The sequence below is a fragment of the Hemibagrus wyckioides genome, linkage group LG22 (genome assembly GCF_019097595.1).
Source record: "Hemibagrus wyckioides isolate EC202008001 linkage group LG22, SWU_Hwy_1.0, whole genome shotgun sequence".
Taxonomy (NCBI): domain Eukaryota; kingdom Metazoa; phylum Chordata; class Actinopteri; order Siluriformes; family Bagridae; genus Hemibagrus; species Hemibagrus wyckioides.
This window is the reverse complement of record NC_080731.1, coordinates 1,567,343-1,583,378: the sequence shown is the minus strand read 5'-3', so window position 1 is coordinate 1,583,378 and position 16,036 is coordinate 1,567,343. Positions and strand designations below refer to the sequence as shown.

The 16,036-nt window shown below is 42.7% G+C and overlaps 1 protein-coding gene and 18 non-coding genes across 19 annotated transcripts in view; all 19 read left to right on the top strand.

The window, feature by feature from the left end:
- The window catches only part of dnah10 (dynein axonemal heavy chain 10), a 113,317-nt gene that overhangs the window by 58,898 nt on the left and 38,383 nt on the right, over positions 1-16,036 (top strand). The window lies entirely within an intron of this gene.
- LOC131343889 (U6 spliceosomal RNA) lies at positions 786-892 on the top strand. Its single transcript, XR_009203252.1, has one exon. It is a non-coding gene; the product is annotated as a U6 spliceosomal RNA (small nuclear RNA).
- Positions 1,424-1,530, top strand: LOC131343887 (U6 spliceosomal RNA). The gene has a single exon (XR_009203250.1). It is a non-coding gene; the product is annotated as a U6 spliceosomal RNA (small nuclear RNA).
- LOC131343886 (U6 spliceosomal RNA) lies at positions 2,465-2,571 on the top strand. Its single transcript, XR_009203249.1, has one exon. It is a non-coding gene; the product is annotated as a U6 spliceosomal RNA (small nuclear RNA).
- Positions 3,103-3,209, top strand: LOC131343885 (U6 spliceosomal RNA). The gene has a single exon (XR_009203248.1). It is a non-coding gene; the product is annotated as a U6 spliceosomal RNA (small nuclear RNA).
- LOC131343884 (U6 spliceosomal RNA) lies at positions 4,144-4,250 on the top strand. Its single transcript, XR_009203247.1, has one exon. It is a non-coding gene; the product is annotated as a U6 spliceosomal RNA (small nuclear RNA).
- LOC131343883 (U6 spliceosomal RNA) lies at positions 4,782-4,888 on the top strand. The gene has a single exon (XR_009203246.1). It is a non-coding gene; the product is annotated as a U6 spliceosomal RNA (small nuclear RNA).
- LOC131343882 (U6 spliceosomal RNA) lies at positions 5,822-5,928 on the top strand. Its single transcript, XR_009203245.1, has one exon. It is a non-coding gene; the product is annotated as a U6 spliceosomal RNA (small nuclear RNA).
- LOC131343881 (U6 spliceosomal RNA) lies at positions 6,460-6,566 on the top strand. Its single transcript, XR_009203244.1, has one exon. It is a non-coding gene; the product is annotated as a U6 spliceosomal RNA (small nuclear RNA).
- On the top strand, positions 7,501-7,607 carry LOC131343880 (U6 spliceosomal RNA). The gene has a single exon (XR_009203243.1). It is a non-coding gene; the product is annotated as a U6 spliceosomal RNA (small nuclear RNA).
- On the top strand, positions 8,139-8,245 carry LOC131343879 (U6 spliceosomal RNA). Its single transcript, XR_009203242.1, has one exon. It is a non-coding gene; the product is annotated as a U6 spliceosomal RNA (small nuclear RNA).
- Positions 9,180-9,286, top strand: LOC131343878 (U6 spliceosomal RNA). The gene has a single exon (XR_009203241.1). It is a non-coding gene; the product is annotated as a U6 spliceosomal RNA (small nuclear RNA).
- LOC131343835 (U6 spliceosomal RNA) lies at positions 10,221-10,327 on the top strand. Its single transcript, XR_009203202.1, has one exon. It is a non-coding gene; the product is annotated as a U6 spliceosomal RNA (small nuclear RNA).
- Positions 11,262-11,368, top strand: LOC131343875 (U6 spliceosomal RNA). Its single transcript, XR_009203239.1, has one exon. It is a non-coding gene; the product is annotated as a U6 spliceosomal RNA (small nuclear RNA).
- Positions 11,900-12,006, top strand: LOC131343874 (U6 spliceosomal RNA). The gene has a single exon (XR_009203238.1). It is a non-coding gene; the product is annotated as a U6 spliceosomal RNA (small nuclear RNA).
- On the top strand, positions 12,941-13,047 carry LOC131343838 (U6 spliceosomal RNA). Its single transcript, XR_009203205.1, has one exon. It is a non-coding gene; the product is annotated as a U6 spliceosomal RNA (small nuclear RNA).
- On the top strand, positions 13,579-13,685 carry LOC131343873 (U6 spliceosomal RNA). Its single transcript, XR_009203237.1, has one exon. It is a non-coding gene; the product is annotated as a U6 spliceosomal RNA (small nuclear RNA).
- LOC131343872 (U6 spliceosomal RNA) lies at positions 14,620-14,726 on the top strand. The gene has a single exon (XR_009203236.1). It is a non-coding gene; the product is annotated as a U6 spliceosomal RNA (small nuclear RNA).
- On the top strand, positions 15,257-15,363 carry LOC131343871 (U6 spliceosomal RNA). Its single transcript, XR_009203235.1, has one exon. It is a non-coding gene; the product is annotated as a U6 spliceosomal RNA (small nuclear RNA).

Genomic DNA, 16,036 nt, shown 5'->3' with positions numbered 1-16,036 from the left:
TCAAGGACATATAACACATTGTGGGCCTAACCACAAGCCGTTGTTGAGATATCGCCTCACTTAACGTTTTCAATGGTTTTCCCAAGTTGCAAACGAATGCCAAGTTTGTTTCTATGACACTGAAGGGTTACAGAGATACTGTTGCAAAGGTATGTCCATCTCTCCCCTGTCGGTGGTGCTAGAGCACTTGAGTGGAGTAGACCAAATTTGCTGTGTAAAGTAGCTGAGACTGTCCCGTATCGTTGGACCAAATCCCATAAAACGCTCAAGATGCCTTCTGTGGACTCCCCTTGATTCCTGTTTTGTTGAAACCTATATTTTAAGTACGCTTTATTAAATTGTGATAAAATTTAAGTTTTCAACAGAAACACTTATTTATCATGCAGGGCTCTCTAGCACAAGTTCTCAAAGGTGTTTTTTTTTTTGGGCTCAGTAGTTGGCTAAATGTGGTTAATGGGGAAGGGGGCGGATCACAAGAACAAAGGACTGATTACATCACCGCACAGAGAGCCAATCAGAACACCTGAGACCTCTCGACGTTCCATACTCCCAGAATATACCTCTGCAGTCTGAGGCTCTAAATGAAAAGAAAAAGTTTATAATTTAGCAGTAGCTAATGCTCACTTTAGGGAACTATTATATCTCTAATCCCCATGCAGTGAGTGTCTATTCAGGTCAGGGCTGTGAGTGCCCTGAAGGAACTTGGTGTGTTTGGGCACTTACCACGGACAAGAAACCTTGTCAGGAATCCGGGTATTTATAGGGGCCGTTCAGGCGGCTTGTTTGTGCTTGCTACGGCAGCACATATACTAAAATTGGAACGATACAGAGAAGATTAGCATGGCCCCTGCGCAAGGATGACACGCAAAATCGTGAAGCGTTACCATATTTTTCGTTGTTTCCGTATTTTACCATATTTTTCATTGTAACCATGACTCTAAAAGAACAAACTTAAACCTAAAATACTAAGCCTAAAATACTAAGTTTTCAACAGAAACACTTATTCATCATGCAGGGCTCTCTAGCACAAGTTCTCAAAGGTGTTTTGTTTTTTGTTTTTTTTGCCTCAGTAGTTGGATAAATTTGGTTAATGGGGAAGGGGGGTGGATCACAAGAACAAAGGACTGATTACATCACCGCACAGAGAACCAATCAGAACATCTGAAACTTCTCGACGTTCCATACTCCCAGAATATACCTCTGCAGTCTGAGGCTCTAAATGAAAAGAAAAAGTTTATAATTTAGAAATAGCTAATGCTCACTTTAGGGAACTATTATATCTCTAATCCCCATGCAGTGAGTGTCTATTCAGGTCAGGGCTGTGAGTGCCCTGAAGGAACTTGGTGTGTTTGGGCACTTACCACGGACAAGAAACCTTGTCAGGAATCCGGGTATTTATAGGGGCCGTTCAGGCGGCTTGTATGTGCTTGCTACGGCAGCACATATACTAAAATTGGAACGATACAGAGAAGATTAGCATGGCCCCTGCGCAAGGATGACACGCAAAATCGTGAAGCGTTACCATATTTTTCGTTGTTTATTAACCATGACTCTAAAAGAACAAACTTAAGCCTAAAATACTAAGCCCGAGCTTAAACGCTTGGGGCCAAGTACCTTCTGACCCCACCCCTTAGTGAGGGAGAAAAACCAGAAGCCATTGGGACAGTCTGTCCTAGGTCTCAAGGACATATAACACATTGTGGGCCTAACCACAAGCCGTTGTTGAGATATCGCCTCACTTAACGTTTTCAATGGTTTTCCCAAGTTGCAAACGAATGCCAAGTTTGTTTCTATGACACTGAAGGGTTACAGAGATACTGTTGCAAAGGTATGTCCATCTCTCCCCTGTCGGTGGTGCTAGAGCACTTGAGTGGAGTAGACCAAATTTGCTGTGTAAAGTAGCTGAGACTGTCCCGTATCGTTGGACCAAATCCCATAAAACGCTCAAGATGCCTTCTGTGGACTCCCCTTGATTCCTGTTTTGTTGAAACCTATATTTTAAGTACGCTTTATTAAATTGTGATAAAATTTAAGTTTTCAACAGAAACACTTATTTATCATGCAGGGCTCTCTAGCACAAGTTCTCAAAGGTGTTTTTTTTTTTGGGCTCAGTAGTTGGCTAAATGTGGTTAATGGGGAAGGGGGCGGATCACAAGAACAAAGGACTGATTACATCACCGCACAGAGAGCCAATCAGAACACCTGAGACCTCTCGACGTTCCATACTCCCAGAATATACCTCTGCAGTCTGAGGCTCTAAATGAAAAGAAAAAGTTTATAATTTAGCAGTAGCTAATGCTCACTTTAGGGAACTATTATATCTCTAATCCCCATGCAGTGAGTGTCTATTCAGGTCAGGGCTGTGAGTGCCCTGAAGGAACTTGGTGTGTTTGGGCACTTACCACGGACAAGAAACCTTGTCAGGAATCCGGGTATTTATAGGGGCCGTTCAGGCGGCTTGTTTGTGCTTGCTACGGCAGCACATATACTAAAATTGGAACGATACAGAGAAGATTAGCATGGCCCCTGCGCAAGGATGACACGCAAAATCGTGAAGCGTTACCATATTTTTCGTTGTTTCCGTATTTTACCATATTTTTCATTGTAACCATGACTCTAAAAGAACAAACTTAAACCTAAAATACTAAGCCTAAAATACTAAGTTTTCAACAGAAACACTTATTCATCATGCAGGGCTCTCTAGCACAAGTTCTCAAAGGTGTTTTGTTTTTTGTTTTTTTTGCCTCAGTAGTTGGATAAATTTGGTTAATGGGGAAGGGGGGTGGATCACAAGAACAAAGGACTGATTACATCACCGCACAGAGAACCAATCAGAACATCTGAAACTTCTCGACGTTCCATACTCCCAGAATATACCTCTGCAGTCTGAGGCTCTAAATGAAAAGAAAAAGTTTATAATTTAGAAATAGCTAATGCTCACTTTAGGGAACTATTATATCTCTAATCCCCATGCAGTGAGTGTCTATTCAGGTCAGGGCTGTGAGTGCCCTGAAGGAACTTGGTGTGTTTGGGCACTTACCACGGACAAGAAACCTTGTCAGGAATCCGGGTATTTATAGGGGCCGTTCAGGCGGCTTGTATGTGCTTGCTACGGCAGCACATATACTAAAATTGGAACGATACAGAGAAGATTAGCATGGCCCCTGCGCAAGGATGACACGCAAAATCGTGAAGCGTTACCATATTTTTCGTTGTTTATTAACCATGACTCTAAAAGAACAAACTTAAGCCTAAAATACTAAGCCCGAGCTTAAACGCTTGGGGCCAAGTACCTTCTGACCCCACCCCTTAGTGAGGGAGAAAAACCAGAAGCCATTGGGACAGTCTGTCCTAGGTCTCAAGGACATATAACACATTGTGGGCCTAACCACAAGCCGTTGTTGAGATATCGCCTCACTTAACGTTTTCAATGGTTTTCCCAAGTTGCAAACGAATGCCAAGTTTGTTTCTATGACACTGAAGGGTTACAGAGATACTGTTGCAAAGGTATGTCCATCTCTCCCCTGTCGGTGGTGCTAGAGCACTTGAGTGGAGTAGACCAAATTTGCTGTGTAAAGTAGCTGAGACTGTCCCGTATCGTTGGACCAAATCCCATAAAACGCTCAAGATGCCTTCTGTGGACTCCCCTTGATTCCTGTTTTGTTGAAACCTATATTTTAAGTACGCTTTATTAAATTGTGATAAAATTTAAGTTTTCAACAGAAACACTTATTTATCATGCAGGGCTCTCTAGCACAAGTTCTCAAAGGTGTTTTTTTTTTTGGGCTCAGTAGTTGGCTAAATGTGGTTAATGGGGAAGGGGGCGGATCACAAGAACAAAGGACTGATTACATCACCGCACAGAGAGCCAATCAGAACACCTGAGACCTCTCGACGTTCCATACTCCCAGAATATACCTCTGCAGTCTGAGGCTCTAAATGAAAAGAAAAAGTTTATAATTTAGCAGTAGCTAATGCTCACTTTAGGGAACTATTATATCTCTAATCCCCATGCAGTGAGTGTCTATTCAGGTCAGGGCTGTGAGTGCCCTGAAGGAACTTGGTGTGTTTGGGCACTTACCACGGACAAGAAACCTTGTCAGGAATCCGGGTATTTATAGGGGCCGTTCAGGCGGCTTGTTTGTGCTTGCTACGGCAGCACATATACTAAAATTGGAACGATACAGAGAAGATTAGCATGGCCCCTGCGCAAGGATGACACGCAAAATCGTGAAGCGTTACCATATTTTTCGTTGTTTCCGTATTTTACCATATTTTTCATTGTAACCATGACTCTAAAAGAACAAACTTAAACCTAAAATACTAAGCCTAAAATACTAAGTTTTCAACAGAAACACTTATTCATCATGCAGGGCTCTCTAGCACAAGTTCTCAAAGGTGTTTTGTTTTTTGTTTTTTTTGCCTCAGTAGTTGGATAAATTTGGTTAATGGGGAAGGGGGGTGGATCACAAGAACAAAGGACTGATTACATCACCGCACAGAGAACCAATCAGAACATCTGAAACTTCTCGACGTTCCATACTCCCAGAATATACCTCTGCAGTCTGAGGCTCTAAATGAAAAGAAAAAGTTTATAATTTAGAAGTAGCTAATGCTCACTTTAGGGAACTATTATATCTCTAATCCCCATGCAGTGAGTGTCTATTCAGGTCAGTTCTGTGAGTGCCCTGAAGGAACTTGGTGTGTTTGGGCACTTACCACGGACAAGAAACCTTGTCAGGAATCCGGGTATTTATAGGGGCCGTTCAGGCGGCTTGTTTGTGCTTGCTACGGCAGCACATATACTAAAATTGGAACGATACAGAGAAGATTAGCATGGCCCCTGCGCAAGGATGACACGCAAAATCGTGAAGCGTTACCATATTTTTCGTTGTTTATTAACCATGACTCTAAAAGAACAAACTTAAGCCTAAAATACTAAGCCCGAGCTTAAACGCTTGGGGCCAAGTACCTTCTGACCCCACCCCTTAGTGAGGGAGAAAAACCAGAAGCCATTGGGACAGTCTGTCCTAGGTCTCAAGGACATATAACACATTGTGGGCCTAACCACAAGCCGTTGTTGAGATATCGCCTCACTTAACGTTTTCAATGGTTTTCCCAAGTTGCAAACGAATGCCAAGTTTGTTTCTATGACACTGAAGGGTTACAGAGATACTGTTGCAAAGGTATGTCCATCTCTCCCCTGTCGGTGGTGCTAGAGCACTTGAGTGGAGTAGACCAAATTTGCTGTGTAAAGTAGCTGAGACTGTCCCGTATCGTTGGACCAAATCCCATAAAACGCTCAAGATGCCTTCTGTGGACTCCCCTTGATTCCTGTTTTGTTGAAACCTATATTTTAAGTACGCTTTATTAAATTGTGATAAAATTTAAGTTTTCAACAGAAACACTTATTTATCATGCAGGGCTCTCTAGCACAAGTTCTCAAAGGTGTTTTTTTTTTGGGCTCAGTAGTTGGCTAAATGTGGTTAATGGGGAAGGGGGCGGATCACAAGAACAAAGGACTGATTACATCACCGCACAGAGAGCCAATCAGAACACCTGAGACCTCTCGACGTTCCATACTCCCAGAATATACCTCTGCAGTCTGAGGCTCTAAATGAAAAGAAAAAGTTTATAATTTAGCAGTAGCTAATGCTCACTTTAGGGAACTATTATATCTCTAATCCCCATGCAGTGAGTGTCTATTCAGGTCAGGGCTGTGAGTGCCCTGAAGGAACTTGGTGTGTTTGGGCACTTACCACGGACAAGAAACCTTGTCAGGAATCCGGGTATTTATAGGGGCCGTTCAGGCGGCTTGTTTGTGCTTGCTACGGCAGCACATATACTAAAATTGGAACGATACAGAGAAGATTAGCATGGCCCCTGCGCAAGGATGACACGCAAAATCGTGAAGCGTTACCATATTTTTCGTTGTTTCCGTATTTTACCATATTTTTCATTGTAACCATGACTCTAAAAGAACAAACTTAAACCTAAAATACTAAGCCTAAAATACTAAGTTTTCAACAGCAACACTTATTCATCATGCAGGGCTCTCTAGCACAAGTTCTCAAAGGTGTTTTGTTTTTTGTTTTTTTTGCCTCAGTAGTTGGATAAATTTGGTTAATGGGGAAGGGGGGTGGATCACAAGAACAAAGGACTGATTACATCACCGCACAGAGAACCAATCAGAACATCTGAAACTTCTCGACGTTCCATACTCCCAGAATATACCTCTGCAGTCTGAGGCTCTAAATGAAAAGAAAAAGTTTATAATTTAGAAATAGCTAATGCTCACTTTAGGGAACTATTATATCTCTAATCCCCATGCAGTGAGTGTCTATTCAGGTCAGGGCTGTGAGTGCCCTGAAGGAACTTGGTGTGTTTGGGCACTTACCACGGACAAGAAACCTTGTCAGGAATCCGGGTATTTATAGGGGCCGTTCAGGCGGCTTGTATGTGCTTGCTACGGCAGCACATATACTAAAATTGGAACGATACAGAGAAGATTAGCATGGCCCCTGCGCAAGGATGACACGCAAAATCGTGAAGCGTTACCATATTTTTCGTTGTTTATTAACCATGACTCTAAAAGAACAAACTTAAGCCTAAAATACTAAGCCCGAGCTTAAACGCTTGGGGCCAAGTACCTTCTGACCCCACCCCTTAGTGAGGGAGAAAAACCAGAAGCCATTGGGACAGTCTGTCCTAGGTCTCAAGGACATATAACACATTGTGGGCCTAACCACAAGCCGTTGTTGAGATATCGCCTCACTTAACGTTTTCAATGGTTTTCCCAAGTTGCAAACGAATGCCAAGTTTGTTTCTATGACACTGAAGGGTTACAGAGATACTGTTGCAAAGGTATGTCCATCTCTCCCCTGTCGGTGGTGCTAGAGCACTTGAGTGGAGTAGACCAAATTTGCTGTGTAAAGTAGCTGAGACTGTCCCGTATCGTTGGACCAAATCCCATAAAACGCTCAAGATGCCTTCTGTGGACTCCCCTTGATTCCTGTTTTGTTGAAACCTATATTTTAAGTACGCTTTATTAAATTGTGATAAAATTTAAGTTTTCAACAGAAACACTTATTTATCATGCAGGGCTCTCTAGCACAAGTTCTCAAAGGTGTTTTTTTTTTTGGGCTCAGTAGTTGGCTAAATGTGGTTAATGGGGAAGGGGGCGGATCACAAGAACAAAGGACTGATTACATCACCGCACAGAGAGCCAATCAGAACACCTGAGACCTCTCGACGTTCCATACTCCCAGAATATACCTCTGCAGTCTGAGGCTCTAAATGAAAAGAAAAAGTTTATAATTTAGCAGTAGCTAATGCTCACTTTAGGGAACTATTATATCTCTAATCCCCATGCAGTGAGTGTCTATTCAGGTCAGGGCTGTGAGTGCCCTGAAGGAACTTGGTGTGTTTGGGCACTTACCACGGACAAGAAACCTTGTCAGGAATCCGGGTATTTATAGGGGCCGTTCAGGCGGCTTGTTTGTGCTTGCTACGGCAGCACATATACTAAAATTGGAACGATACAGAGAAGATTAGCATGGCCCCTGCGCAAGGATGACACGCAAAATCGTGAAGCGTTACCATATTTTTCGTTGTTTCCGTATTTTACCATATTTTTCATTGTAACCATGACTCTAAAAGAACAAACTTAAACCTAAAATACTAAGCCTAAAATACTAAGTTTTCAACAGAAACACTTATTCATCATGCAGGGCTCTCTAGCACAAGTTCTCAAAGGTGTTTTGTTTTTTGTTTTTTTTGCCTCAGTAGTTGGATAAATTTGGTTAATGGGGAAGGGGGGTGGATCACAAGAACAAAGGACTGATTACATCACCGCACAGAGAACCAATCAGAACATCTGAAACTTCTCGACGTTCCATACTCCCAGAATATACCTCTGCAGTCTGAGGCTCTAAATGAAAAGAAAAAGTTTATAATTTAGAAATAGCTAATGCTCACTTTAGGGAACTATTATATCTCTAATCCCCATGCAGTGAGTGTCTATTCAGGTCAGGGCTGTGAGTGCCCTGAAGGAACTTGGTGTGTTTGGGCACTTACCACGGACAAGAAACCTTGTCAGGAATCCGGGTATTTATAGGGGCCGTTCAGGCGGCTTGTATGTGCTTGCTACGGCAGCACATATACTAAAATTGGAACGATACAGAGAAGATTAGCATGGCCCCTGCGCAAGGATGACACGCAAAATCGTGAAGCGTTACCATATTTTTCGTTGTTTATTAACCATGACTCTAAAAGAACAAACTTAAGCCTAAAATACTAAGCCCGAGCTTAAACGCTTGGGGCCAAGTACCTTCTGACCCCACCCCTTAGTGAGGGAGAAAAACCAGAAGCCATTGGGACAGTCTGTCCTAGGTCTCAAGGACATATAACACATTGTGGGCCTAACCACAAGCCGTTGTTGAGATATCGCCTCACTTAACGTTTTCAATGGTTTTCCCAAGTTGCAAACGAATGCCAAGTTTGTTTCTATGACACTGAAGGGTTACAGAGATACTGTTGCAAAGGTATGTCCATCTCTCCCCTGTCGGTGGTGCTAGAGCACTTGAGTGGAGTAGACCAAATTTGCTGTGTAAAGTAGCTGAGACTGTCCCGTATCGTTGGACCAAATCCCATAAAACGCTCAAGATGCCTTCTGTGGACTCCCCTTGATTCCTGTTTTGTTGAAACCTATATTTTAAGTACGCTTTATTAAATTGTGATAAAATTTAAGTTTTCAACAGAAACACTTATTTATCATGCAGGGCTCTCTAGCACAAGTTCTCAAAGGTGTTTTTTTTTTTGGGCTCAGTAGTTGGCTAAATGTGGTTAATGGGGAAGGGGGCGGATCACAAGAACAAAGGACTGATTACATCACCGCACAGAGAGCCAATCAGAACACCTGAGACCTCTCGACGTTCCATACTCCCAGAATATACCTCTGCAGTCTGAGGCTCTAAATGAAAAGAAAAAGTTTATAATTTAGCAGTAGCTAATGCTCACTTTAGGGAACTATTATATCTCTAATCCCCATGCAGTGAGTGTCTATTCAGGTCAGGGCTGTGAGTGCCCTGAAGGAACTTGGTGTGTTTGGGCACTTACCACGGACAAGAAACCTTGTCAGGAATCCGGGTATTTATAGGGGCCGTTCAGGCGGCTTGTTTGTGCTTGCTACGGCAGCACATATACTAAAATTGGAACGATACAGAGAAGATTAGCATGGCCCCTGCGCAAGGATGACACGCAAAATCGTGAAGCGTTACCATATTTTTCGTTGTTTATTAACCATGACTCTAAAAGAACAAACTTAAGCCTAAAATACTAAGCCCGAGCTTAAACGCTTGGGGCCAAGTACCTTCTGACCCCACCCCTTAGTGAGGGAGAAAAACCAGAAGCCATTGGGACAGTCTGTCCTAGGTCTCAAGGACATATAACACATTGTGGGCCTAACCACAAGCCGTTGTTGAGATATCGCCTCACTTAACGTTTTCAATGGTTTTCCCAAGTTGCAAACGAATGCCAAGTTTGTTTCTATGACACTGAAGGGTTACAGAGATACTGTTGCAAAGGTATGTCCATCTCTCCCCTGTCGGTGGTGCTAGAGCACTTGAGTGGAGTAGACCAAATTTGCTGTGTAAAGTAGCTGAGACTGTCCCGTATCGTTGGACCAAATCCCATAAAACGCTCAAGATGCCTTCTGTGGACTCCCCTTGATTCCTGTTTTGTTGAAACCTATATTTTAAGTACGCTTTATTAAATTGTGATAAAATTTAAGTTTTCAACAGAAACACTTATTTATCATGCAGGGCTCTCTAGCACAAGTTCTCAAAGGTGTTTTTTTTTTTGGGCTCAGTAGTTGGCTAAATGTGGTTAATGGGGAAGGGGGCGGATCACAAGAACAAAGGACTGATTACATCACCGCACAGAGAGCCAATCAGAACACCTGAGACCTCTCGACGTTCCATACTCCCAGAATATACCTCTGCAGTCTGAGGCTCTAAATGAAAAGAAAAAGTTTATAATTTAGCAGTAGCTAATGCTCACTTTAGGGAACTATTATATCTCTAATCCCCATGCAGTGAGTGTCTATTCAGGTCAGGGCTGTGAGTGCCCTGAAGGAACTTGGTGTGTTTGGGCACTTACCACGGACAAGAAACCTTGTCAGGAATCCGGGTATTTATAGGGGCCGTTCAGGCGGCTTGTTTGTGCTTGCTACGGCAGCACATATACTAAAATTGGAACGATACAGAGAAGATTAGCATGGCCCCTGCGCAAGGATGACACGCAAAATCGTGAAGCGTTACCATATTTTTTGTTGTTTATTAACCATGACTCTAAAAGAACAAACTTAAGCCTAAAATACTAAGCCCGAGCTTAAACGCTTGGGGCCAAGTACCTTCTGACCCCACCCCTTAGTGAGGGAGAAAAACCAGAAGCCATTGGGACAGTCTGTCCTAGGTCTCAAGGACATATAACACATTGTGGGCCTAACCACAAGCCGTTGTTGAGATATCGCCTCACTTAACGTTTTCAATGGTTTTCCCAAGTTGCAAACGAATGCCAAGTTTGTTTCTATGACACTGAAGGGTTACAGAGATACTGTTGCAAAGGTATGTCCATCTCTCCCCTGTCGGTGGTGCTAGAGCACTTGAGTGGAGTAGACCAAATTTGCTGTGTAAAGTAGCTGAGACTGTCCCGTATCGTTGGACCAAATCCCATAAAACGCTCAAGATGCCTTCTGTGGACTCCCCTTGATTCCTGTTTTGTTGAAACCTATATTTTAAGTACGCTTTATTAAATTGTGATAAAATTTAAGTTTTCAACAGAAACACTTATTTATCATGCAGGGCTCTCTAGCACAAGTTCTCAAAGGTGTTTTTTTTTTTGGGCTCAGTAGTTGGCTAAATGTGGTTAATGGGGAAGGGGGCGGATCACAAGAACAAAGGACTGATTACATCACCGCACAGAGAGCCAATCAGAACACCTGAGACCTCTCGACGTTCCATACTCCCAGAATATACCTCTGCAGTCTGAGGCTCTAAATGAAAAGAAAAAGTTTATAATTTAGCAGTAGCTAATGCTCACTTTAGGGAACTATTATATCTCTAATCCCCATGCAGTGAGTGTCTATTCAGGTCAGGGCTGTGAGTGCCCTGAAGGAACTTGGTGTGTTTGGGCACTTACCACGGACAAGAAACCTTGTCAGGAATCCGGGTATTTATAGGGGCCGTTCAGGCGGCTTGTTTGTGCTTGCTACGGCAGCACATATACTAAAATTGGAACGATACAGAGAAGATTAGCATGGCCCCTGCGCAAGGATGACACGCAAAATCGTGAAGCGTTACCATATTTTTCGTTGTTTCCGTATTTTACCATATTTTTCATTGTAACCATGACTCTAAAAGAACAAACTTAAACCTAAAATACTAAGCCTAAAATACTAAGTTTTCAACAGAAACACTTATTCATCATGCAGGGCTCTCTAGCACAAGTTCTCAAAGGTGTTTTGTTTTTTGTTTTTTTTGCCTCAGTAGTTGGATAAATTTGGTTAATGGGGAAGGGGGGTGGATCACAAGAACAAAGGACTGATTACATCACCGCACAGAGAACCAATCAGAACATCTGAAACTTCTCGACGTTCCATACTCCCAGAATATACCTCTGCAGTCTGAGGCTCTAAATGAAAAGAAAAAGTTTATAATTTAGAAATAGCTAATGCTCACTTTAGGGAACTATTATATCTCTAATCCCCATGCAGTGAGTGTCTATTCAGGTCAGGGCTGTGAGTGCCCTGAAGGAACTTGGTGTGTTTGGGCACTTACCACGGACAAGAAACCTTGTCAGGAATCCGGGTATTTATAGGGGCCGTTCAGGCGGCTTGTTTGTGCTTGCTACGGCAGCACATATACTAAAATTGGAACGATACAGAGAAGATTAGCATGGCCCCTGCGCAAGGATGACACGCAAAATCGTGAAGCGTTACCATATTTTTCGTTGTTTATTAACCATGACTCTAAAAGAACAAACTTAAGCCTAAAATACTAAGCCCGAGCTTAAACGCTTGGGGCCAAGTACCTTCTGACCCCACCCCTTAGTGAGGGAGAAAAACCAGAAGCCATTGGGACAGTCTGTCCTAGGTCTCAAGGACATATAACACATTGTGGGCCTAACCACAAGCCGTTGTTGAGATATCGCCTCACTTAACGTTTTCAATGGTTTTCCCAAGTTGCAAACGAATGCCAAGTTTGTTTCTATGACACTGAAGGGTTACAGAGATACTGTTGCAAAGGTATGTCCATCTCTCCCCTGTCGGTGGTGCTAGAGCACTTGAGTGGAGTAGACCAAATTTGCTGTGTAAAGTAGCTGAGACTGTCCCGTATCGTTGGACCAAATCCCATAAAACGCTCAAGATGCCTTCTGTGGACTCCCCTTGATTCCTGTTTTGTTGAAACCTATATTTTAAGTACGCTTTATTAAATTGTGATAAAATTTAAGTTTTCAACAGAAACACTTATTTATCATGCAGGGCTCTCTAGCACAAGTTCTCAAAGGTGTTTTTTTTTTTGGGCTCAGTAGTTGGCTAAATGTGGTTAATGGGGAAGGGGGCGGATCACAAGAACAAAGGACTGATTACATCACCGCACAGAGAGCCAATCAGAACACCTGAGACCTCTCGACGTTCCATACTCCCAGAATATACCTCTGCAGTCTGAGGCTCTAAATGAAAAGAAAAAGTTTATAATTTAGCAGTAGCTAATGCTCACTTTAGGGAACTATTATATCTCTAATCCCCATGCAGTGAGTGTCTATTCAGGTCAGGGCTGTGAGTGCCCTGAAGGAACTTGGTGTGTTTGGGCACTTACCACGGACAAGAAACCTTGTCAGGAATCCGGGTATTTATAGGGGCCGTTCAGGCGGCTTGTTTGTGCTTGCTACGGCAGCACATATACTAAAATTGGAACGATACAGAGAAGATTAGCATGGCCCCTGCGCAAGGATGACACGCAAAATCGTGAAGCATTACCATATTTTTCGTTGTTTCCGTATTTTACCATATTTTTCATTGTAACCATGACTCTAAAAGAACAAACTTAAACCTAAAATACTAAGCCTAAAATACTAAGTTTTCAACAGAAACACTTATTCATCATGCAGGGCTCTCTAGCACAAGTTCTCAAAGGTGTTTTGTTTTTTGTTTTTTTTGCCTCAGTAGTTGGATAAATTTGGTTAATGGGGAAGGGGGGTGGATCACAAGAACAAAGGACTGATTACATCACCGCACAGAGAACCAATCAGAACATCTGAAACTTCTCGACGTTCCATACTCCCAGAATATACCTCTGCAGTCTGAGGCTCTAAATGAAAAGAAAAAGTTTATAATTTAGAAATAGCTAATGCTCACTTTAGGGAACTATTATATCTCTAATCCCCATGCAGTGAGTGTCTATTCAGGTCAGGGCTGTGAGTGCCCTGAAGGAACTTGGTGTGTTTGGGCACTTACCACGGACAAGAAACCTTGTCAGGAATCCGGGTATTTATAGGGGCCGTTCAGGCGGCTTGTATGTGCTTGCTACGGCAGCACATATACTAAAATTGGAACGATACAGAGAAGATTAGCATGGCCCCTGCGCAAGGATGACACGCAAAATCGTGAAGCGTTACCATATTTTTCGTTGTTTATTAACCATGACTCTAAAAGAACAAACTTAAGCCTAAAATACTAAGCCCGAGCTTAAACGCTTGGGGCCAAGTACCTTCTGACCCCACCCCTTAGTGAGGGAGAAAAACCAGAAGCCATTGGGACAGTCTGTCCTAGGTCTCAAGGACATATAACACATTGTGGGCCTAACCACAAGCCGTTGTTGAGATATCGCCTCACTTAACGTTTTCAATGGTTTTCCCAAGTTGCAAACGAATGCCAAGTTTGTTTCTATGACACTGAAGGGTTACAGAGATACTGTTGCAAAGGTATGTCCATCTCTCCCCTGTCGGTGGTGCTAGAGCACTTGAGTGGAGTAGACCAAATTTGCTGTGTAAAGTAGCTGAGACTGTCCCGTATCGTTGGACCAAATCCCATAAAACGCTCAAGATGCCTTCTGTGGACTCCCCTTGATTCCTGTTTTGTTGAAACCTATATTTTAAGTACGCTTTATTAAATTGTGATAAAATTTAAGTTTTCAACAGAAACACTTATTTATCATGCAGGGCTCTCTAGCACAAGTTCTCAAAGGTGTTTTTTTTTTTGGGCTCAGTAGTTGGCTAAATGTGGTTAATGGGGAAGGGGGCGGATCACAAGAACAAAGGACTGATTACATCACCGCACAGAGAGCCAATCAGAACACCTGAGACCTCTCGACGTTCCATACTCCCAGAATATACCTCTGCAGTCTGAGGCTCTAAATGAAAAGAAAAAGTTTATAATTTAGCAGTAGCTAATGCTCACTTTAGGGAACTATTATATCTCTAATCCCCATGCAGTGAGTGTCTATTCAGGTCAGGGCTGTGAGTGCCCTGAAGGAACTTGGTGTGTTTGGGCACTTACCACGGACAAGAAACCTTGTCAGGAATCCGGGTATTTATAGGGGCCGTTCAGGCGGCTTGTTTGTGCTTGCTACGGCAGCACATATACTAAAATTGGAACGATACAGAGAAGATTAGCATGGCCCCTGCGCAAGGATGACACGCAAAATCGTGAAGCGTTACCATATTTTTCGTTGTTTCCGTATTTTACCATATTTTTCATTGTAACCATGACTCTAAAAGAACAAACTTAAACCTAAAATACTAAGCCTAAAATACTAAGTTTTCAACAGCAACACTTATTCATCATGCAGGGCTCTCTAGCACAAGTTCTCAAAGGTGTTTTGTTTTTTGTTTTTTTGCCTCAGTAGTTGGATAAATTTGGTTAATGGGGAAGGGGGGTGGATCACAAGAACAAAGGACTGATTACATCACCGCACAGAGAACCAATCAGAACATCTGAAACTTCTCGACGTTCCATACTCCCAGAATATACCTCTGCAGTCTGAGGCTCTAAATGAAAAGAAAAAGTTTATAATTTAGAAATAGCTAATGCTCACTTTAGGGAACTATTATATCTCTAATCCCCATGCAGTGAGTGTCTATTCAGGTCAGGGCTGTGAGTGCCCTGAAGGAACTTGGTGTGTTTGGGCACTTACCACGGACAAGAAACCTTGTCAGGAATCCGGGTATTTATAGGGGCCGTTCAGGCGGCTTGTATGTGCTTGCTACGGCAGCACATATACTAAAATTGGAACGATACAGAGAAGATTAGCATGGCCCCTGCGCAAGGATGACACGCAAAATCGTGAAGCGTTACCATATTTTTCGTTGTTTATTAACCATGACTCTAAAAGAACAAACTTAAGCCTAAAATACTAAGCCCGAGCTTAAACGCTTGGGGCCAAGTACCTTCTGACCCCACCCCTTAGTGAGGGAGAAAAACCAGAAGCCATTGGGACAGTCTGTCCTAGGTCTCAAGGACATATAACACATTGTGGGCCTAACCACAAGCCGTTGTTGAGATATCGCCTCACTTAACGTTTTCAATGGTTTTCCCAAGTTGCAAACGAATGCCAAGTTTGTTTCTATGACACTGAAGGGTTACAGAGATACTGTTGCAAAGGTATGTCCATCTCTCCCCTGTCGGTGGTGCTAGAGCACTTGAGTGGAGTAGACCAAATTTGCTGTGTAAAGTAGCTGAGACTGTCCCGTATCGTTGGACCAAATCCCATAAAACGCTCAAGATGCCTTCTGTGGACTCCCCTTGATTCCTGTTTTGTTGAAACCTATATTTTAAGTACGCTTTATTAAATTGTGATAAAATTTAAGTTTTCAACAGAAACACTTATTTATCATGCAGGGCTCTCTAGCACAAGTTCTCAAAGGTGTTTTTTTTTTTTGGGCTCAGTAGTTGGCTAAATGTGGTTAATGGGGAAGGGGGCGGATCACAAGAACAAAGGACTGATTACATCACCGCACAGAGAGCCAATCAGAACAC